Genomic DNA, 22,828 nt, shown 5'->3' on the forward strand with positions numbered 1-22,828 from the left:
AGGCAAAACGTGCGATAAACATGCATATGCCACACCATACAGGCAAAACGTGCGATAAACATGCTTGGCTCACAACAGTATTACAGAACACTTTTCTACAAGGAGCAGACTCATATTGAATATTCGTAGAAAATTGGAAACAACATGACATAATAAGTACTGGTCCAATGATCTCGACGATAAATTACCTTCTAGAACTTCGAAGGAATCTACTCAGAATGCTACAAACCATCTTACATTGTCAAGAAGTCTGTACGCCATGAGAAGTAATTCCCACTGAAGTAATGTTAGTGCTGAAGGCACAAGATCACAGTCGATTAGAATTACTGACCAGTGTACAAATGCATAGAATCCTTGCTCTTCAAGCGCAGTTATTACGAAAATATATATACTCAATTTAATGGTGGGGAAGGTACGTAAATAATTCCAAGGAATTTTGTACTACTTGATAATTGATGGAACTCAAAAGACACAGTGGCTTCACCAGGATCAGAATTACAAGAACCACATACTGCTTAAAGTATCGAAAGACAAAGACTTAACTTAAAAGTGTTATGGAAAGCATCCAAAATGCATAGATTTACTAGATGAATGAGGACATCTTTACTCAGTTTGGTTACATACTAAAGTACCTTATAGAATACACGACAAACGGCGCACACGAGTCGAAGCTGCAAGTCCCACGTTGTTGTGCTCAGAGACATTTGAACCATTTGGAATTGTAAAGCAGGCTTTGAATGTTTTTCGTAGACTCATCAGCAGAACACATTTGAACCTGACAAACTAAACTATCCTGAGTATGAAAAGTACAGTCCTCATTCACCAAAACATGACAGAGTTAAAATTACCTTTTGTTCATTAATGAATTAAATACCCTCAAAGATCTGTGATCCTGATAAAATAATATAAAAACATAGAACATCCATAATAACGTCATTATTAATTAATATAGTTTAATATTACAATACATATGTTCCTAGGTGTTTGTAGGAAAAGTAATAACATTTGTTCCTAACTAAAAAAATGACATAGTTAAATTGGTGGAACTATTTTTCTTTACGAGGTTGAATGTTTAAATATACTAAGCTTACAGACTTGAAATGAATGTAATTTTGCATATCGCTGAGCTAGGAAAATACAGATATTTATGCCTGTACATAAGTTAAGTATTATTGAAACACTGAAAATTAACATTGATTAAGCAATGTACATGATGTGATCTGATGGTTATATGCTTATGTATGATCATACAAAAGTCACATAAGTATTAGTGTCAAAGAGTATTTTAATGTGGCCTCAAAATAGTCTCAGTGAACACACTTGTGTACTAACATGCTCATGTAACATACAAAACGCTTCAGCAAAGTATTCATTAGATACCTCCGTAAATGACCTCACTATAGCCTCAACAAACACACACTTCAGCATAAACATCCTCATATAATATATAAAATGCTCTAGCAAAGTATAAATTAATGTTATCTATAAATGTCCTTGCAATGACCTCGCTGAAAGTGAATGAAGCACTCACAACCTCTAAATCTCTTAGCACATACATAAAACAATTAAATACACATTTGCAGCCCAAGATAAGGTACTGAGATGATGTTGTACATTAAAAGCAAATTCCTGTTGATCAATTACAAAAAATGAAATGTGTTTGCCCAATAATTATATTAACTTACCAATGAACTATAAGCAGTTGTGTCATCCTTTACATAAAAGTTTAAATGAAAAGTAAGGACTTGAATGTTCAGTGACCAAACTCTTATAAAACTTTACTTAATAGTAAAATATTATATACAAAAATTTTCCTTGCAACTGAAGAAAACCGATTTTACAGTCAAGTAATTTATTGAAACTGTTCTCAGTGGCAAAATCGTTCGTCCATTGGACTTCCTAATGTGATGAGATGAAGTTATAGTTTCCACTAATGTTTTCATAATATGGCAACACACACAGGAATTTAAAATGACATGTTCAATCATAATTGTAACACTGATTGACTTGTCATCAATGATCTTACATGCTTAGGATGGAGGACACAAGAGCACAACATAGCACAGTATGTGTATTCTTGGTAAAGTTGACTACAGATAGATATTACCTCCATACCCAGCTGTAGCTTGTTTTGGCCTCAGTAAGTTAGTGGAACCTCATCCATAATGATCCATCATATACATTGGATCAACAATCTGTCGGAAGTGAATTGTCTCATCCTCTTATGTGCCTTCCTTTTACTTCAATTACTCACCTCCTCTGTCACATGGTTTTACATGCAACTTATTGAAATAATGATAAGAAAATTGGTTACCAGCACTTTCAATCACAACATTACATTATCTCCCATTCCCAGGGAGTTCGGCTCATCGTATATAGTGAGAAAATTTGTTCACTGAGATATTACTTAGCAGTCACATACTATTTAGTGACCTTTGTTCATATATATATATATATATATATATATATATATATATATATATATATCAGAACATATAATATTAAGACATATTTACTCAGTTCATAGCTAGTCATATGTCTCAATATAGTTTACCATAATTTTAACATGTTTGCATACACATTCCATGCTTAATTCATCTAGTGCAGTATCTGTTCATAGGTAGCTCGAATTTTTATCACATCCCATCAATACTAGCCAGATTACTACTAACCAGTGCACCATACTGAACCCCATTACATTACCTATACCTCCTCAGTACGTCTAACTACATAATCAATACTACTCTCTAACAGCAAATATATGGTCAACCTCTTACCAGTCCTCATACCATAACATTCTTAGCAATGATTTATTCTTTCCTCTCACACTCAAAATAGTTACATCTGTATAAAAGACAGTCAAATGCTCACATAAGAAAAAAATCTGCTCCACCTAAAGGAAATGAACTCATTTGGAATGAAATACAATATTATGGAGAAATTATTCCTATCATTGTCAACATCATCTGACGAATCACTCTCTTCCTGTGGAGAAAATGTCCATGATACACACAAAGGTATAGAAAACACAAAGTAAAATCTAAGAAGAATATATAGTTTCAAAATCTTTCACACTCTTGCTTCATCTGTTTTCAAGCCTGCACCCTTTGTACCAACAAATAAGAAACATACAACTTAACTGGTTAATCACTAATTTTTGTGTTCCTGTAAAATATTAATCATTATCAGGTCACTTCTTTGACTTGCCTTTCGTCCCTGAGACAAGCAGTTAGAAACATCTTACAACACATAAATGGAATAATCGTATACCAACACACAAATCAAAAAAAGGCAGTGGATGACCACTCAATAATTAAAACAAAATCATGTGATTCTTGAGTTCCTCCCGGCGTATTTGATAATCAAAATATGCACGGGTGTACTGCCGGTCTACAGTGTCCAACGGGCACTGTAGACTGGCAGTACACCCGTGGATATTTTGAAAACAAAATCAAATCTCCAACATAATCACAATCACCTTTCTCATTGGCATTTCTCTGCCAGCACTAATAGTTTACTACAAAATTCACTCCCTGACTACTGTCTTCCTCTTCAAATATTTAATCGTCCCGGACACCTTCACAATTTGTCCTTTGTAAACTATTTCTTTTCGCCAACATTTCTCTTCCTCTTGTTTCCAACCACTCTTGTAATAAAATGGGATTCAATAGGAACTGCGTATATTCTAAAATTTAATCGTAATAATTATTTCATCAAACAAAACATAAATATCAATGATACTTCAAAGTTCTTTTACATACTATGAAGTCTCCATTACACATTCTAATACGATTATTCACACAAAAGTTTCACATTTCAAAGATGATCTGGTTCTTAATGTTTCTGATTCTATTCGCTTTGTGTATGTCACACCTCTCACATTAAATGGACCAACACTGATAGGAAAGTGTATCCATGTAGTGCATGTCATTTGCAGGACAGTTCATGCAACTCAACTCCCTTTTTTTCTTAAACAAAACACCATGTTCTACAAATAAAACTGTCTAATTGCAACATAGTCTCGATCACTCCACTCCTCCTTAACCTCCTTCCATCCTGAATCTATATTTTGTTACCTATAAATAGTTTCAAGTGCACACATAATGAAATGACCAAAAGGAACATTCCGCAAATATATTATAATACTAATGTCTCTTACTAAATTAACCATACGTCAATAATTTTACTTCTTTGAAAGGCGTTTGGAATGACTGTGATCATATGTAATGGCTAAGGGGCTGAACTAAATTTCATGTCTCGAATGAACTCCAATGAAAGGAAGCAGTAATATAACAAACGGGATTCGAACCAATGTTCTATTAGGTACAAAGTAAACTGCAATTATGTAAAAGAAAACTGTCACCAACCTTATTAGGTGCAGTTGTACTAAGTACTAGCACTGTTCACAACGAAGTTTAAATCTATTTTTCACATGGGGTACAAGACTATCGATAATAGTGTTACAACATGACAATGAAATCTTTTGCACACTACCATCCTCCGTCTCATGATTCAATCCAAGAGCAGATTTTTAAAGAGCATCAGCAATGACTTTATCTTTTGCAGCAATATACAGAAGTTCGATATCGAACACTTGGAGGTACCACATCCATGTGGCTAAACGACCATGAGTGAACATAATGCTCATTAAAAGCTTCAGTAATGCCACATAAATAACATCTGAAATTTATGAAACATCATGCGATAGCTAGAGCTACAAGCTCAGTGACTGAATAGCTGTGTTTACACTTCGTGAGCACCTGTCTCACAAAAGCAGTAGTATGACGCTTCATCACTTCATTTACTTCAAATTCTTGAAAGAGATCAACACCTATACCAGTCTCAGTACTATCTCAGTTGAGACAAAATTTTTACTTAAGTCTGGATGTGACAGAATTGGTGCTCTCAAACGAGCCTGTTCGACGCACTCAAATTCTGCCTGCACCCTGGCATACCAAACCCAGGGGTTTTTTCTTTCCCATCAATAGGCGCAATCATGGCATTGCCAAAATATTTACATTAATAAACTTGTTTTTAAAATTAATCCCATAAATTCTCTAATCTGAGTCTTTTTCTAGGAGCAATGACACCTCGCATTTTGAAAAGGCTCGATAACCTATCACAAACCTCATTCTGCTTTTCTCAACTCAGTTCTGCAATCAACACATTATCGACATAGATGGTTAACCCTTTTCTCAAACCTGTGGAATAATGTTATTAAAGGCTGTCTGATAAATGCAGCTGATCTGACATTGAACCTGAAAGGCCACAGACATAACACAAGAATGCTGTAAGCTTCCGACATGAAAAATGCAGTTCAGTCTGCCAGTAGGTCTCTTATAACTCAACAGAAGTCAGGACATTAATACCACGAAATTTTCGAAACAGCTCATCAAACGTCAATGGTCTGTCAGTTTCTGGTTCAATACTGTATTAATTTATCTGGTATCCAACATAAATCGAATTCTATGTTCTTTCTTCGTCAACAATATCTACACTACAAAAAAAAAGGACACACCACAAAGGGATTATCCAAATGGATTGCAAACAGGTAGATGTGACTTACGTGTACTGACAAACAGTTTCAGAAGAATTGTTCATACATTTAGATAACATAGTCTATGGAGTACAGCGACCTGGTGCTATATTTAAGTTAGAATGAACAGTAAATATCACAATAATAATCGCTTCTTTACCGGTTTCGGCTTATGTAAAAGCCATCTTCAGGATTTTTGGCCCCCTATGGCTGGTGCTGGCGGCTCCTCGGTTGTCTCGTGATACCACCATTGAGTGCGGGGCCAAAAATTCTGAAGATGGCTTTTACATAAGCCGAACCCGGTAAATAAACGAATATTATTGCGATCTTGGCTGTTCATTCTATCTTAAATCAGAAGAATTGAATCATTTATTCCAGAGAAAGAGCTTCGCAAGGAAGTAACGCATTGGCCACCTCTGGCCCTTTTGCAAACAGTTATTCGGCTTAGCATTGATTGACAGAGGTGCTGGATGTCCTCCTGAGGTATCTCGTGCCAAATTCTGTCGAGGTAGCGCTTTAGATTGTCAAAATCTTGAGCTGTTTGGAGGCCCATGCCCATAATGCTCAAAACTTTCTTAACTGGTGACAGATCTAGCGACCTCAATGACCAAGGTAGGAGTTCGCGAGCACAAAGACAAGCAGTAGACACTCTCGCCTTGGGTGGACGGGCATTATCTTGCTGAAATGTAATTTCAGGATGGCTTGCCATGAAGAACAACAAAATAGAGCGTAGAATTCGTCGAAGTACCGCTGTGGTATACGTTTACCGTGGATGACAGAGAAATGGGTCATGCGATGAAATGAAATGGCACCCCATACCATCACTCCAGGTTATCGGGCCGTATGGCGGCCAACAATCAGGCACGTATCCCACCACTGTTTGGGGCGTCTCCAAACACGTCTTTGCTGTCACCAGAGCTCATTTCCAAGTGGGACTCGTCACTGAATACATTTCTATTCCAGTCAATGAGATGTCAGACCAAATGAGGCAGACACCGCTACAAACGGGATTGGTGGTGTACAGAGGTCATCGGTAGTCAGTGCAAGGGACGCCGTGAACTCAGTCCCCTGTCTGTGAGCTACCTGTTAGTACACTTTGTGGTCACTGAGACACCAGTTGAACGTTTGATCGATGATAATGATGGATATGCGTCTCTGGGCGCCTCTATGACAACTGCTCTATCCTCTCGTTCTGTCGTCTCTCTTAGTTTCTGTCGTCTCTGTAGGTCGACTGCACTGTGTTCTGCCATGGTTCACCCATTCCTGCCAACATCGTCGAATAGTGGCATTGCTCTTATTCAAATGTAGGACAATCCGCCAATCACTACAATAAGCTTCTTTGAGTCCAACTACATATCCTCTCTCAAATGTGGGTGCTTACATATATTGTTCACACACCTGTCTGCGAGGCATAGTTACTGTCCAAGTGAATACATAGAAATAAATTGGCAATGGCTTTATACCCTGGTATCGACAAGCCCCCTGCTTACTATCCTTGCCAGCTGTGTGGTGAAATGGCACTGCAGCGTCACACATTCATCCAAAGTTTACAATTTTGCAATTTTGCGTTTTCCATCGATATCTGTATGAATACCAATTTGTGACCAATGTACAAAGGCGTTCAAAAAGTTTTGCACAGTTGTCTCTATTTTCTTTATTTTTTGCAGGAGGAGAATTAAATTTTTTGTGATCATACTTGGAACATTTAGCTATAAGTTGGTAAATAAAAGTATTTTCTTTTATTTGCAGGTGAGCCATAATGGACCGTGAAATAGACGTCATGTTGCGACAATGGTCGGTGATGGAGTTCCTGTTCAAGACCGGCGATGATTCCGCCACCTCAATTCACAGGGAGCTGCTTCCTGTTTATGGGGAGGACACAGTGGATCGCAGCAGTATCCAGAGGTTCAAATGGTTCAAATGGCTCTGAGCACTATGGGACTTAACTGCTATGGTCATCAGTCCCCTAGAACTTAGAACTACTTAAACCTAACTAACCTAAGGACATCACACACATCCATGCCCGAGGCAGGATTCGAACCTGCGACCGTAGCAACAGTGCGGTTCCAGACTGTAGCGCCTTTAAGCGCTCGGCCACTCCGGCCGGCTATCCAGAGGTGGTTGCAGAGGTTTAAAGAAGGTGATTTCTCTCTATTGGACAATCCACGATGCGGTAAACCATCGACGGCAGTGAGTGATGTGAATAAGGAGACCATTGATCAAATCATTCAAAATGACAGATGTGTGACGACACGCCATCGTGTTGAAATGACTCTTTTGTCAATGGGTAGTGTAGTATCACTGGTAGAGTCACTATTGTACAGAAAAATCTGTGCACATTGGGTGCCTAGATTATTGACAAGAGAAATGAAAACGATGAAGAAGAATGTGTGCAAGGATCTTATGAAGATCTTTGCTAAAGAGTGGAAACAGTGTTTTGCGGCGTCATTACCCAGGATGAAACGTGGCTGTTTTTGTCCGAACCTGAGAGCAAAATCCATGGAGTGGCGTCATCCGGGTTCGCCTCGGCAGAAGAAACCAAGACTTTCACGAACAGAAGGCCAAAAGGTGATGGCCTTCTTCTTCTGGGATCAGTGTGGTGTCATTTTCGTTGACTTTTTGGGACCTGGCTCCACAATCAACCGGGACCGTTACTGTTTGTCACTGGACAAGCTGCGACGTGCCATCAAGACCCATAGACCACAGTTTCACGATCAGCTCATCAGACTACACCATGACAATATCAAACCTCATACAGCCCTTGTGGTCTCACCGCCAGACACCACACTTGCTAGGTAGTAGCCTTTAAATCGGCCGCGGTCCGCTAGTATACGTCGGACCCGCGTGTCGCCACTGTCAGTGATTGCAGACCGAGCACCGCCACACGGCAGGTCTAGAGAGACGTCCTAGCACTCGCCCCAGTTGTACAGCCGACTTTGCTAGCGATGCTACCCTGACAAATACGCTCTCATTTGCCGAGACGATAGTTAGCATAGCCTTCAGCTACGTCATTTGCTACGACCTAGCAAGGCGCCATTACCAGTTTATATTGAAATTGTAATAATGTCTAAACAAGAGCGATGTTCTCCAATTGTGGATTAAAGTTAAGTATTCCAAGAACTACGTTCTTTTCTTTATAGGATAATTACTGTACCTTGTTCCAGACCTCACGCCAATCTGCGTGAGCTTAAACGCGTGTATTTCGGCCTCCTCTAGCAACACGGTGTTGGCTCTTCTGCCAACACTTCAGCCCTTACGACGCAGGAGAAAATCAGGACAATGGGTTGGAAAATTGTTCCTCTTCCTCCCTACAGTCCGGACTTGGCTCCGACTGATTTCCCCTCTTTGCTCGTCTGAAGGCCCACCTGCGCGGTAAAACATCTGATAGTGAGAAAGACCTTATTTCATGTGTCAAGCGATGGAGTAAAAGTCAATCCCCAGAATTTTACCAAAGTGCATTTACATCATGGAAAGAACGTGGCGCCAGATGCGTCACAGCTGATGGAGGCTACATTGAGTAGGCTCAATGTATAGCTAAATGTTCCAAGTATGTTCACAAAAAGTTTCGTTCTCCTCCTGCAAGAAACAAAAAAAAATTAGAGACGACTGCGCAAAAACTTCTGAACGCCCTTTGTACATAACTTATTCATGGTACGTCTTTTTTCTTTCTTTTTTGTCTTAGAGTGTGTGATAAGAACTCACAACAGGTTCAGTAGTCCTTGTTGAACATTTCAGCCTCAGCATCAACTCTTTCTTTATAATGCAGTGAGATAGAATATGGCGTGACAAAACCTCTCTTATGCTCTATAACCCTACACTGATAGGAAAAATCCTTAATTATACCGGGATGCACAGAAAATACCAACGAATAACATCATAGAACACCAAACAAATTCTCTTTCAGTACTTCATATATTTTCTCAATGCAGTCATCGTATCTGCATATCTGCTGTAAGGTACAAAAACCTCGTTGGCAGTCTAGTAACACAACTGCATTAGCATTGTTTTCGCTCACAACAGGCTTTGACTCCAAGAATAATGTAGATCTCGTAAGAAATTTTAAAGAGTTGTTGAAAGTCTTCACCCTAAACGCACATTCATCAAAACTTAACTTCACTGTCGACTCATTTCACTTCAGCAACACTTACCACCACCCAAATACGTTAATGCTTGTTGCTTAGACAAAATAATCAACTCTTAAAATTGCATTAGTTGCTAACTTTGGCACAAAAGCAAATTTTACGGGAAACGTGTTGCTTTGACAAAGAAATTCTGTACTCACTTGTCTCTTCCCCTCTACAATTTTTCCAACGACTACTCCTTTGACCTTGGTCCACCGTAAAGAAAGAATAGGCCATGAACCTGCGCCTTCCACCTCTGAAATGTAGCCTCACTCAACACAGACACCAGGCTGTTCATATCAAGAACACAAGCTAAAATAGCTCCGTTAATATCTTTTTAAGCACTGGACTCACCAAAGAATTTGCGCTTTTCTGTCTCTCACTAAGCACAATTTCCCTCATATCTTTAAAAGTCAACATATCCAATTGTTCATAGGTAATGTTCATCACATTCACAGCCCATGATTTGACTACAGACTGTATTTGTCAACAACGTGGCAGTGGGCTCTCCGCACGCACGTTATCCTTGGATCAGCTGGTTACATCTACACTATGCATGAACCTGAAACTCCAATGTTAAAGTGACTACCTCCGCCGTTAGTCCTGGTACTTATGTTGTGACCGAAAGGCCTACTAGTCCGACTGCCTCAACATCTCCTATAATCTTCATTCTCACTGCAGTTGGTTCTTTCATCCCGAGGCCTCCACCTACAATTACCATATCCGATAGGCCGGTATTACACTATCAAATTTCTTTTTCAAATATCTTTGTCAAAGAAATTTGATGGTGTAATAGGGAACTTTGTCAAATCTCGTCTGTCGTCAAGTAAATTTGATCAAATCAGGGCCTCGCTGTAGATTTGATCAAAGAAGTCGCTTGTCTTCTGTTCACTGCAATGTGATATGTTACCACGTGGAGCGCTAGCATGGCTGTAGTGTTTTCATAAACATTACAGGTAAATACAATTGGTGTGTACCGACAACTACAAAATTAATGGGGATGTATGAAGCTGGTGAGGCGCTTTACAACGTGAGGCACCCTGAATACAAAAACAGATTAAGAAGATTGGAGACCTAATCTAACCTAACTCTCTCCTGTAGAAAAGAATCGGAGTGTTAAAGTGAGCCTGTCTTTTGCAGACATAGCAGTTCTTAAGTGAGTATTGTGCTTTGTGATATGCGGATACACTTCGCTGAGCACATACTGAAATGTATGCTCATCCATTCTTAAGTAACTGATGTACGACTTCGCGTCTTCCGTTATAAACTCACATAACAAGTTTTGTTAAATGCTTTTATCGTGTCGTCGTAAAACTCACGGCTTCCCCCATGTACGTTTCTTTTTTTTTTTTCCCCGCTTCTCTTCCGCATGTGCACACAGTGCAGTTGTGGTATATGCTTCTGCTGCAGTTAATAACAAGTTGTTGTCAGCCATCTTGAACTTTGATGACGGTGTAATACCCCTTTTTAGCGCCACGTCAAAGATCTCTGTCAAATATATTTGACGAATATTTGATCATATCTTTGATCAAATCTTTGACAAAGAAATTTGATAGTGTAATACTGGCCTTATATTGTGAATCATACCACTCACAGTCATAATTCCTCCTTCTTTGTGGCCTTGGATCTCGATCAACTAACGGATTACTATTCATACCGCGACTATTCTCATCACTGCTGTCATACTCTTAACTCCTATAATAAGCTCTGAAACCTTCCAATTCATTATTCACTCGAAGACCCAGAATAATTTGACATAAATGTGAATGAAGTTTCATAAGATAGATGTGTATCAGCTCGGCAGGACTTTAAGGATTTTGTAGAAATTAATTTTTCAACAACATATGTTCAATGAATCATGCAGGATTGCTTAACTCAGAACTACCAACATTTTGCATCATTATCGATCCCTGCTCCCAGAGAAGAGAAAGGAATTTATACAGAGAATATTAAATTTGACGGATATCCCTGTGCATGATACGCAACCTCACAAGAAGTTTGTAAAGCTGTGAAGCATTTGAAAAATAGGAATGGAAGTTTCATCGTGCTGATACTAGGCAGTGACACACCATGACAAAGTTAGTTTTAGCCTTAAGTTTTGCACACCAGAGTATTACAACGCAGTCTGACTTCATGAACACTTATAAATTATCTGTAATAACTAAGTCCGTAATAAAGGATTTACACTTTATTTGACAAGTTTTACATGCCCCACCTTATAGGTAAAATAAGCGTGATGATCAAACATGGCGCCGGCCGGAGTGACCGAGCGGTTCTAAGCGCTACAGTCTGGAACCGCGCGACCGCTAAGGTCGCAGGTTCGAATCCTGCCTCGGGCATGGATGTGTTAATCCATGGTAATTAGGTTAATTAGGTTTAAGTAGTTCTAAATTCTAGGGGACTGATGACCTCAGAAGTTAAGTCCCATAGTGCTCAGAGCCATTTGAACCAACGAGCTTGGCTCGCAACAGTAATACAGAACACTTTTCTACAAAGAACAGGATCATATTGAATATTCGTACAAAACTGGATGGAACATGACATAGTAAGTGCTGGTCCAATTATTTATATGATAACTTACTTTCGGGATCCTCAAAGGAATCTATTGAGAATTCGATAAGCAATCTCACACTCTCTAAAAGTCTGTAAAATATGAAAAGTAATTCTCAGTGAAGAAGTGTTAGTGCTTAAGGCATCAAAATCACAATCGATCAGAATTACTGACCAATGTGCCAGTGCATAGACTCATGGCTCCTCAATTATTGTAAAAAACATATATTCTCAATTTAACGAAAGGAAGGTAAGTAAATAAGTATAATGAATGTTGTATAATGTGATAATTATTGAAACCCATTTGTTAACATCGAGTATAGATTTAAGCGTAAGGAAGTCGTTTCTGAAAGTATTTGTATGGAGTGTAGCCATGTATGGAAGTGCAACATGGACGATAAATAGTTTGGACAAGAAGAGAATAGAAGCTTTGGAAACGTGGTGCTACAGAAGAATGCTGAAGATTAGATGGGTAGATCACATAACTAATGAGGAGGTATTGAATAGAATTGGGGAGAAGAGAAATTTGTGGCACAACTTGACTAGAAGAAGGGATCGGTTGGTAGGAAATGTTCTGAGGCATCAAGGGATCACCAATTTAGTATTGGAAGGCAGCGTGGAGGGTAAAAATTGTAGAGGGAGACCAAGAGACGAATACACTAAGCAGATTCAGAAGGATGTAATTTGCAGTAGGTACTGGGAGATGAAGAAGCTTGTACAGGATAGAGTAGCATGGAGAGCTGCATCAAACAAGTCTCTGGACTAAAGACCACAACAACAACAACAACAACAATGAAAACGTGAAACATGATGATTGTGATGGTGACAATAATAACTGGCAACTTTCAACTTTACTGCTAGGGATAGCTAAAGGATCTGATCTACTATTTGTAGAAGTGCAATGGCCATTTCATCAGCTCGAACTGAAATGTATAATGGAGCTTGTTCAGCGGATGAATTACTGATTTTTCCCCCCTAGCTCCAAGGTCAAAGTTAGTCTGTGCTGAATCATTCTGCCTTATTGTTTATTATGTTCTTAAATGTATCAGTTTCTGCGGCTCCCCGATGCACTAATGCAAATTAATCATTTTATGTGGCCATTCAGTCAGTTTTGAATTATAATGTTTAGTCTTGTCCTTTCCTTAATATCTGATCTGCTACTATATCTACTTTGTTTGTTTTGCCATCTTTTTCTTTCGTTATCTTCTGTATTCAGTATTTGAGTGCGCTGCTGGCTACCTTCCTACCTGAGTCAGATTTACTGTCATTACCGAGAACAATGTCCCAATGGTTTCAGATGCTTACTAATATTACTTCCACATCTGCCTCCATTATTAAGAGCAATTTCTCCTGCACTAAAACAGATTTCCTACGACTTGCTTAAACGGCGTGTTTTTTACTTAAGTTTTTTGACTCTACAAATCTTTTCAGAGAACGTGTTTCCCAGTTTTGTCATATGCATTGGAAATAATTCTGTAATAATTTGATAATAGAGTTCAATTCTGTTGATTCTAAAGTTCTTTTATGAATGCACCTTGTTATTTTTCCCAGTTAAATGTATGTTGTAATTTTGTTCTTCTTGGACAATATTTTATCAAACTGATAGTCCTACCACCTGTCATCTAACAAAAGTTTATTTGCAAAAATTTCTGTAAAATCCTCTTACTTTGATTCGTTTACCTCAAAATACTCAATCTTTGGATATATGTAGTCACATCATTAATTTTTCCACATTACGTGTTTGGTTCCTTCATTAGGGCGGTAGGCTTCATGCATTTGTTGAAGGCGATTTCACATAGGAACCACAGTAGATGTGGTTGCCGTCCACATGGTTAGGAGGTAGCAGCTAGGCATCCAGATGGCAGAATGGGATATTATATCGAGAATGAACATTGGCTCGCCAGCCTGGAAGCATACCTAGAATATAACAGCATTAAAATGTAGAAAGCGGCAGTGATGTGGATTTGTGTATAGTTAATTAATTTCATCACTTTTGGATACTTATTGTATTGCTTAAGGACTGTCTATAAATGTTTATGACCCTGCGAATGTCATTTTAACCTTTTATTTGTGCAACGGTTCTATTTTTGCATTACATAATCTGACTGCAAAAGGAAATGTTAGTGAAAGAATCCGCAACATGCAATATCTACTCTTGAGCACTGAATCCAATAGTCTTAATGTCAAAGTGTTTTTTGATCCTTCTTCAGCAGTTGAAGGATAGTTTCTGGAGTCTACCAATAATTTGCTCTGTTTTACCTGCATCATGTTGGAAAACCCTGGTTGAGTGCGCCACTCAGGGTGAGCGCAGATCGCTGAACAGCTTGTCGTTCTGCGCATAACGAATCCACTGTGTTAACGACACCGCTACCTCGCTCGGTCTTCCAGGTGGGAAAACTGTTAATAAACCCGTTGTAGAAAGGCTACTCGTGTTAGACAGGAGTGAAATGAAGTTGTGTCCTAAACTGTCACAAATTCACCTTAGTGTCAAGAGCAAAGAACGTCAAAGGGTTCATTTAGCTATGCAACTTTTTTTCGATTACGACGATTAAAGCCGTAGGATATCTGATGCCCGAAGAAGAGGAAAGAGCAAATTCTTTTCAGCTTGCAAGCGACTCATTTGACATCCTGAATGCCCGAAGATCCAACGACAAGAATATGTTATGCTGTGGTTATGGGATACACAGGGATGTACAGGGAAGAATATTAAGGGAAGTGTACATACGTGCCGAAAAAATGCGCGTAGACGGTACAGATCTTCCCATTCCAGAATGACATCATGACAACTATTCAGTTGTTATTTAGACTGTTTTCAGGCCATCAGTCACTGCAGATGAAATATATTCTACCTGCACGATGGAACCAAGACGCACTGGAGAATTTTTTTCTCAGATATGAGGGCTTAGTCATTTTCACTTGAAGCCTTCTCCAACAGAAATGAAACATCGATTACGTCTGCTACTCTTGGGGCACAATGCTCATGATATTCCTCTATGAAATAAAACTTCGGTAGAGGCAGATGACAGTGATGCATGTTTGACGTGACATTTGTCCCAAGAAATTTCGCCCGACATGAGCGAAGCACTGGAAATGGTACGAGGGTGAGTCAAATGAAAACATTAAATATTTTTTTAAATATTATTTATTGTGCAGAAGTGGTACAAAGCTGTATCACTTTTCAACATAATCACCCCCACGGTCAATGCAAGTCATCCAGCGCTTACAAAGTGCATAAATTCCTTTAGAAAAAAATTATTTTGGTAGTCCACGCAACCACCCATGCACTGCGTGGCGTATGTCTTGATGAGAATGGAACTTCTTTTCTCCTATTGCGTCTTTGAGTTGTCCAAATATGTGGAAGTCATTTGGTGATGAGGAATGGCGCCATTCCTTGCTCGCTCTTTTCGTTTCCGGTTGGTGGAAGTGAACCCAGGTTTCGTCCCCAGTAACGATTCTTGCAAGGAAGCCATCACCTTCTCGTTCAAAGCGCCGAAGAAGTTCTTCACGAACATCAACACGTCGTTCTCTCATTTCAGGAGTCAGCTGCCGTGGCACCCATCTTGTAGACACTTTGTGAAACTGGAGCACATCATGCACAATGTGGTGTGCTGACTCATGAGTAATCTGTAAACATGCTGTAATGTCTTTCAGTGTCACTCGGCGGTTTTCCTTCACTATGGCTTCAACTGCTACAATGTTCTGTGGAGTCACAACTCGTTGTGCCTGACCTGGACGAGGAGCGTCTTCCACTGAAGTCACACCATTTGCGAACTTCCTACTCCATTCGTAGACTTGCTGCTGTGACAACCATGCATCACCTTACTGAACCTTCATTCGTCGATGAAATTCGATAGGTTTCATACCTTCACTACGCAAAAACCAAATAACAGAACGCTGTTCTTCCCTGGTGCAAGTCGCAAGTGGGGCGGCCATCTTTATACTGATACTGCGACGGTATGTGTGCATCTTCACTATGCTGCCACCTACAGCCAATTCTGCATGCTGTTTGTAGCAAGCTTACCAACTTACAGGATAACGGCGCGATATTTCGATTTGTTATTACAAACTTAATGTTTTCATTTGACTCACCCTCGTAGATGGTGAAGGAGCAATGCAAGATATTAGCTTTACCCACGCACCAGAAGAGTCAGCTAGCTGTCTGAGAGGGACCTGACTGCTCTGCACAAAGAATCCGATACACGGCTAGCTGCATCGCATATCGTGCGAAGAAGTATGATGACGCACTGGGAACACTGTCTAGTGATATTTTAAGTCCTTCTGCAATAGCTGTGGAACATTTTGGCTGGATTGAAGTCCAATCTCACGGTAGCCTTACAGTTCCGACAGATAACTGTCTACATAAGATGTCACAGTTTGTTCATTAAAAATATGTTCAATGAATTTTGCTGTTTACAAAGTATTTCGGAGGAAAGAAATGTAGTAAAAACAATCTGTGCTGCTGTCCAAACTAAATATGCTGATTTTTTCACCATAAGTCATAAAGCTGTATGTTAGGACAAGAATTTTCATTCGCATGCGCTTCCTTAATATTAAGCTGAAAGTGCAAAAGGCGGCAGCAGCCCAAAAGCGAAAATCCTGGAAGTGGCACTCTTCACCTACTATTAACATCTAAATTGGTAAAGAAACTGTTTTAAATAATTTTATGAGAATTTATTGCAGTTATAAGTAGTTATTTGTGCTTGCCCCTCCAGCCGCAGCTTCGAATTGCTAAAACAGTGACGTCACTGCGCCAGCCAACCACAGTCCGTTTTGCTTCGGTCTCAACCTTCTTTTTAATAACCTTGGCGTCACTCTTGCATAATGATGTCACTGTAAATTTTCGTTGCAGTAATTTTTGTGGGAAGATGATTAAATTAAAGAAGAAACCGACAATCGGTCGTTTTCTTGAGTTTCGAATTATTATTCTTCGCTTTGCTTCTCAAGCACCGACTGTTATCCTACAAAGCTAGCAGCGATAGCACAATCTTGATGAGTAAAGTTAGGCACTTTGTTGAACGTTGAAATAGGTTTGATATTTGTTTTGTTATATTGCTGGTAATACTGGCGTCTTTCTTGTACCGCCGACATTCTATACCAAATGTTAATTTTAACAGTTCTTCGCACATACTCTCACAATATCCATATTAAGCTCTGTCCTCTCACTGCTACCGTCCGACACTCAATGACGTGGCCTCCCTACATTCCACACTCTCATCATGTGAGCAGCACGCAGGGATTGGCAGCAGCAAAGGAACAAAATATGCTACTTGCACGTGTTCGTAAGAGGAACACAGTATTCTTCTGACTAATTCTTTTTCTCTACGTTACTTTGAAACCAAATAGCTACATCAAAGGAGCACTGAGTTCAGGGACAAATGCGATTCTTCATTTAACTACAAAGAGTTTTATTCACCTGTGCACTAATAAAAATGTGAGATGACAACAGAAGTGTCCAGGGACATGGTCACTTTACAGCAGTTTGTTCATAATGAGTGGGAAGTACACCTGAATGTTTTATACATTTAAAAACATTTTATACAAAAGGGTTCAGATAAAACGCCTATATCATTTACTCTAAACGGCCAGTTTCGCCGGATGAATATCATTTAGAACCTGTGTAACAGAACTTCCTATGCTAAAATTTGTTTGACGGGTCTTTGGTCTGGATGAAGACAATTTTCTATGGTAGTACGTTCTTTCAACTCGCTAAGAGTCTATCGGTTTTTAACGATTGTAGTAGTTATTCGGAACTTTCATCTCGTAGGAAGCTTTTATCCGGAGCAGTGTGATTGTTTCTGTCGCAAACACCGTGCACTGCTATAATTATTGTAAAAGTCGGTGAGCACTTAGATCTCGATGACGTCACTTCTGAGTAGCAGGTAACTGGGAACACATAACTTTTCAGAAGTGTTAACAGTATATGGAGCTGTACCATTGTAATTCCGGTAAGATTTTATCAAATGTATCTGGACAGATGTTAATGGACATTAACGCAGGAAGATCTGCAGCAGATAGGCACTTGGTGCAGGGAGTGGCAACTGACCCTTAACATAGACAAATGTAATGTATTGCGAATACATAGAAAGAAGGATCCTTTATTGTATGATTATATGATAGCGGAACAAACACAGGTAGCAGTTACTTCTTTAAAATATCTGGGAGTATGCGTGCGGAACGATCTGAAGTGGAATGATCATATAAAATTAATTGTTGGTAAGGCGGGTACCAGGTTGAGATTCATTGGGAGAGTCCTTAGAAAATGTAGTCCATCAACAAAGGAGGTGGCTTACAAAACACTCGTTCGACCTATACTTGAGTATTGCTCATCAGTGTGGGATCCGTACCAGATCGGGTTGACGGAGGAGATAGAGAAGATCCAAAGAAGGGCGGCGCGTTTCGTCACAGGGTTATTTGGAAACCGTGATAGCGTTACGGAGATGTTTAGCAAACTCAAGTGGTAGACTCTGCAAGAGAGGCGCTCTGCATCGCGGCGTAGCTTGCTCGCCAGGTTTCGAGAGGGTGCGTTTCTGGATGAGGTATCGAATATGTTGCTTCCCCCTACTTATACCTCCCGAGGAGATCACGAATGTAAAATTAGAGAGATTCGAGCGCGCACGGAGGCTTTCCGACCGTCGTTCTTCCCGCGAACCATACGCGACTGGAACAGAAAAGGGAGGTAATGACAGTGGCACGTAAAGTTCCCTCCGCCACACACCGTTGGGTGACTTGCGGAGTATAAATGTAGATGTAGATGTAGATGTAATATGGGATGTGGTCACACTTCGCCTTTATGACGGTCTGAACTCTGCTGGAAACACTTCCTGTTAGGTTATGAATGGCTGTGGTGGATGGGAGGCCATTCCTCTTCCTCATGAGTCGAAACCAGAGAAGATAGTGGTGTTGGAAGTTGGGGTAAGGAGATTAGTTGGCATTCTAACTCATCTCAAAGGTGTTCCATTCGGTTCTAGCCAAGACTCTGGGCAAGTCCATTTCAGGAATGTTACTGTCTACAAACCATTACCTCACTGGTGTTGCTTGCTTTACGACAGAGTGCATTGTCATGTTGACACAATCAATCAAGTCCCCGAACTGTTTTTCCACTGTACTCAGTACACAATATGTAAAATTTGTTCATGTCCTTTCACATTTAGCGTTTTCTTAACCACAATAAGGAGATCACTCCCTAACCACAGAAAACACCTCCATTCCATAACACCTCTTCTTCCGTACTTTACTGTTGGCAGTGGGGCGTGGCGCCTTACATTGCTCCTGTCTAGAGCCTATGTTTCGCGACAATGACTCATGTGTGCACAGTGATAGGTGGTCTGAAGTGGGTTTAGTCGAGTACATAGTTCTAATTTTCATCTGCTAGAGGGCAGTAGTGCACAGAGAAATTCAAGAAACAGATCAATAGAATGATTTTGCGAATTGTTCTGTTTATTTCCCGAAGGCTTTTTTGTCTATTTATGTTGTACTGTTTTTTATATGCTTTTAGTAATGTGAACGATGCGTGAATGTGGTCTAAAGTAAATATGTAAATCACTGTGCTACTGATGAAAGCTGTACGAACTAGTGTGAGAAAGTTTTAAGACAGTTGAATGCAGACGACGGGGAATTTTGTATCATAATATGTTAAGTAAGTTTATGGTAAAAGGAAAGCTAATTCGAGTGCAAATGGAAATAGTTAATAACGTAAAGTATAAACACAATATCAGAAGGTTATGTATTTATTTCGGGAAAAAGTACAGTTTGAAATTGTGTTACATTCTGATTGGTTAGTCATGAAAAGCGCGGACCAACGCGGGAGAATGATGTTTTTCTATTGGCCTTAAAGGAAACTGACCAATTAGAACAGAGTATTCTTCGCGCGTCTTCTCTCTTGGAGATATAGAATGGTTACAGCAGTCTTAAGTAGTCGTAGCCCAGCCTTTCAATGGTACGGTCGTGTGTAGCATCATCTCCGAAGGAAGTTACAATTTGCCAGTTTTAGTTACGCTACATCTTCTAAGTGTTTTAAAGCGAAGGCATATCTATTCCGGTGTGTTTTTTAGAAAGTATGGATTTTTCAAGTAATTTTGTGTATGAGAAAAGACAATAATTCCGCGTGACATATTGAGCAGATCGGTGACTAAAAACTGGAGTGCATTAGACACCGATAAACTTAATAGTATGGCGAGCATTTTCATTTAAGAACAATCCGTGCTTAGTAGCTGTTCAGATTTCGGGAAATACGTTACCATAAACTAGCTAACGTGAATGGAAAGGTTTGTGCACGACTGTGTTAAGATTAGTTTGGGCTTGGCAGCGAATGTGTACGTTATCAAGGTTCAGAATATACCGACGTTTTGCCAGTATTTCCACCTTTCATTCAAAATTAAGACCTTTACCCGATTCTTGGAATAGTTACGTTGTATGCAGCCTGCTGCGAGTAGCATTACGGTAGGTTTCTGCTCGACTTTCCTACCGGCGATCTGCTGCAACGAGTTCACACGTAGGTGAAGGTTCAAATGGTTCAAATGTCTCTAAGCACTATTGGACTTAACATCTTACGTCATCAGTCCCCTCGACTTAGAACTACTTAAACCTAACTAAACTAAGGACATCACACACATCCATGCTCGAGGCGGGATTCGAACCTGTGACCGTAGCAGCAGCGCGGTTCCGGACTGAAGCGCCTAGAAACCGCTCGGTCACAGCGGCCAGCAAGGTGCAGGTAATGGACGAAAGAAATCGCGCCGCCGCAGCAGTACACCTGATCGTAGGTGTCGTTTTACAGGCATTTGCCAATCCTAAACCCTTCCATCAGACAGCTACGGAATATAATGTGATTTGTCTCTCCACATCTCTCATTTCCAGGCATCGACTGCCCAATGGCGTCGCTCTTTACACCAACTGAAGCGTCGCTTAGCACTGACACAGAAACGTTTGGCTTAGGAGGAGCTGCTCGACTATTGCACTCCATTGTTTTGAACTCCCCATTCACAGTCACTGTGCTGGCTGGACTGCTGGCAGCACTCAAACTCACGAATGATTGATGCCGCTTATTTCACGCAATGTCTTACAACACTCTTGCATAATGCTCGAGGTCTCTGTCAGTACATGAGGTCGGTCTGGTCTCGCTTTAGCTGTGGTTGTTCATTCAATTTGCACTTCACAGTCAAATCATCAGTAGTCGACTTGGGCAGCTATAGAATGGTTGAAATGTCCCTCATGGATTTGTTACTGAGGAGTCATCCTGTCACTAACCCACGTTGGAAGTCACTGTTCTGTCCAGACCGAGCCATTCTGTTCTTACTGCTTCCCTACTGACAACGCAATACACCACACGTCCTTTTACACTGTCAGCTCCGCGTCTCGTGACGTCTACTTGTCAATGCCGCCCTACATATCAGTGTCTGGATAACGTTTTTCTGTGAGATCTTTTGCCTTCTTCTGTTGAAAAGTTAGGAACGGAAGCCAATTCTGCAGTTAGTAACTGAATAATTTATTATCCTATCCTGGGAAAAAGTTAAGGGGCAGTAACTATCTTTGGCCCGAAAGAAACATGTTCATTGAGAATTTTTTTCTTGGGATGTGTTATAGATATCGAAGTCAAATTTGGTCAAAATGTTTATTGATATTTCTTCTACAAACTGGAATTTTTTCCACCGGAAATGTCGAAGAAAAAGGTGGAAGTGCCGTCGGAACGAAACAAAATTTCGATGTAGACCTCCACGCGCGGTATGTCACAGGTCAGCTGGCTCGTCTCAAATCAAAATTGAGTTGACGTTAGCGAAGTATATAAGATTCTTTAGAAGCTGTACCGCGCTTAAGTTATTTGGACCACAAGAAACGAAATAGCGGGGATTTGAAAAAAATAGGTTTTTTCATCGATTTTTCGACTTCGTCGGCCAAGTAAAAATATTTATACTTGAAACTTCCTGGCAGATTAAAATTGTGTGCCCGACCGAGACTCGAACTCGGGACTTGCCCGCGAAAGGCAAAGGTCCCGAGTTCGAGTCTCGGTCGGCCACACAGTTTTAATCTGCCAGGAAGTTTCATATCAGCGCACACTCCGCTGCACAGTGAAAATCTCATATTTATACTTGATGGATCGGAATAAAAGTGGTACAACTCATAGACAATTTAGTTAGTTTCGTCGGAAACAAAGAATCATACCAATCGGTTCAGTAGATTTGAAGTTACCATGCCGCGCGATAAAAAAACGTCATTTCGATAATAACGCGTTTGAAGTTTTGACTACATATAAATGCAATATTATGCAACTTACGTACAATCTGCTATTCCATAAATTAGTCCTTCCTCTTCCTCACAGAGGGTGTTCTGCTCGATCTGGGCCATCCTGCGCTGCTGCAGAGCCGCTCGTACGGCCGGTGACAAGCGGTTTTCGGCCGCTTGAATCCGGTGATCGTCCGAATGCTTGGCGAACTGCGTCGAATAGAGTCCCAGGGTGACGTCCATCGTTTTCATGGTCTTCAGAATTGCTGAATACCCCTCGTTGAAGCTGCTCACTGCCAGGAAAGTCGCAATCTCCAGTCTTCGCACCAGAATGCAAATGCTTGGGAGCTAACTTCCAAACACACGCGTTGAAACTTTCATTTGAATTTTGTGTATTTCCTCC

This window comes from Schistocerca americana, chromosome X (assembly GCF_021461395.2).
Source record: "Schistocerca americana isolate TAMUIC-IGC-003095 chromosome X, iqSchAmer2.1, whole genome shotgun sequence".
Classification (NCBI taxonomy): domain Eukaryota; kingdom Metazoa; phylum Arthropoda; class Insecta; order Orthoptera; family Acrididae; genus Schistocerca; species Schistocerca americana.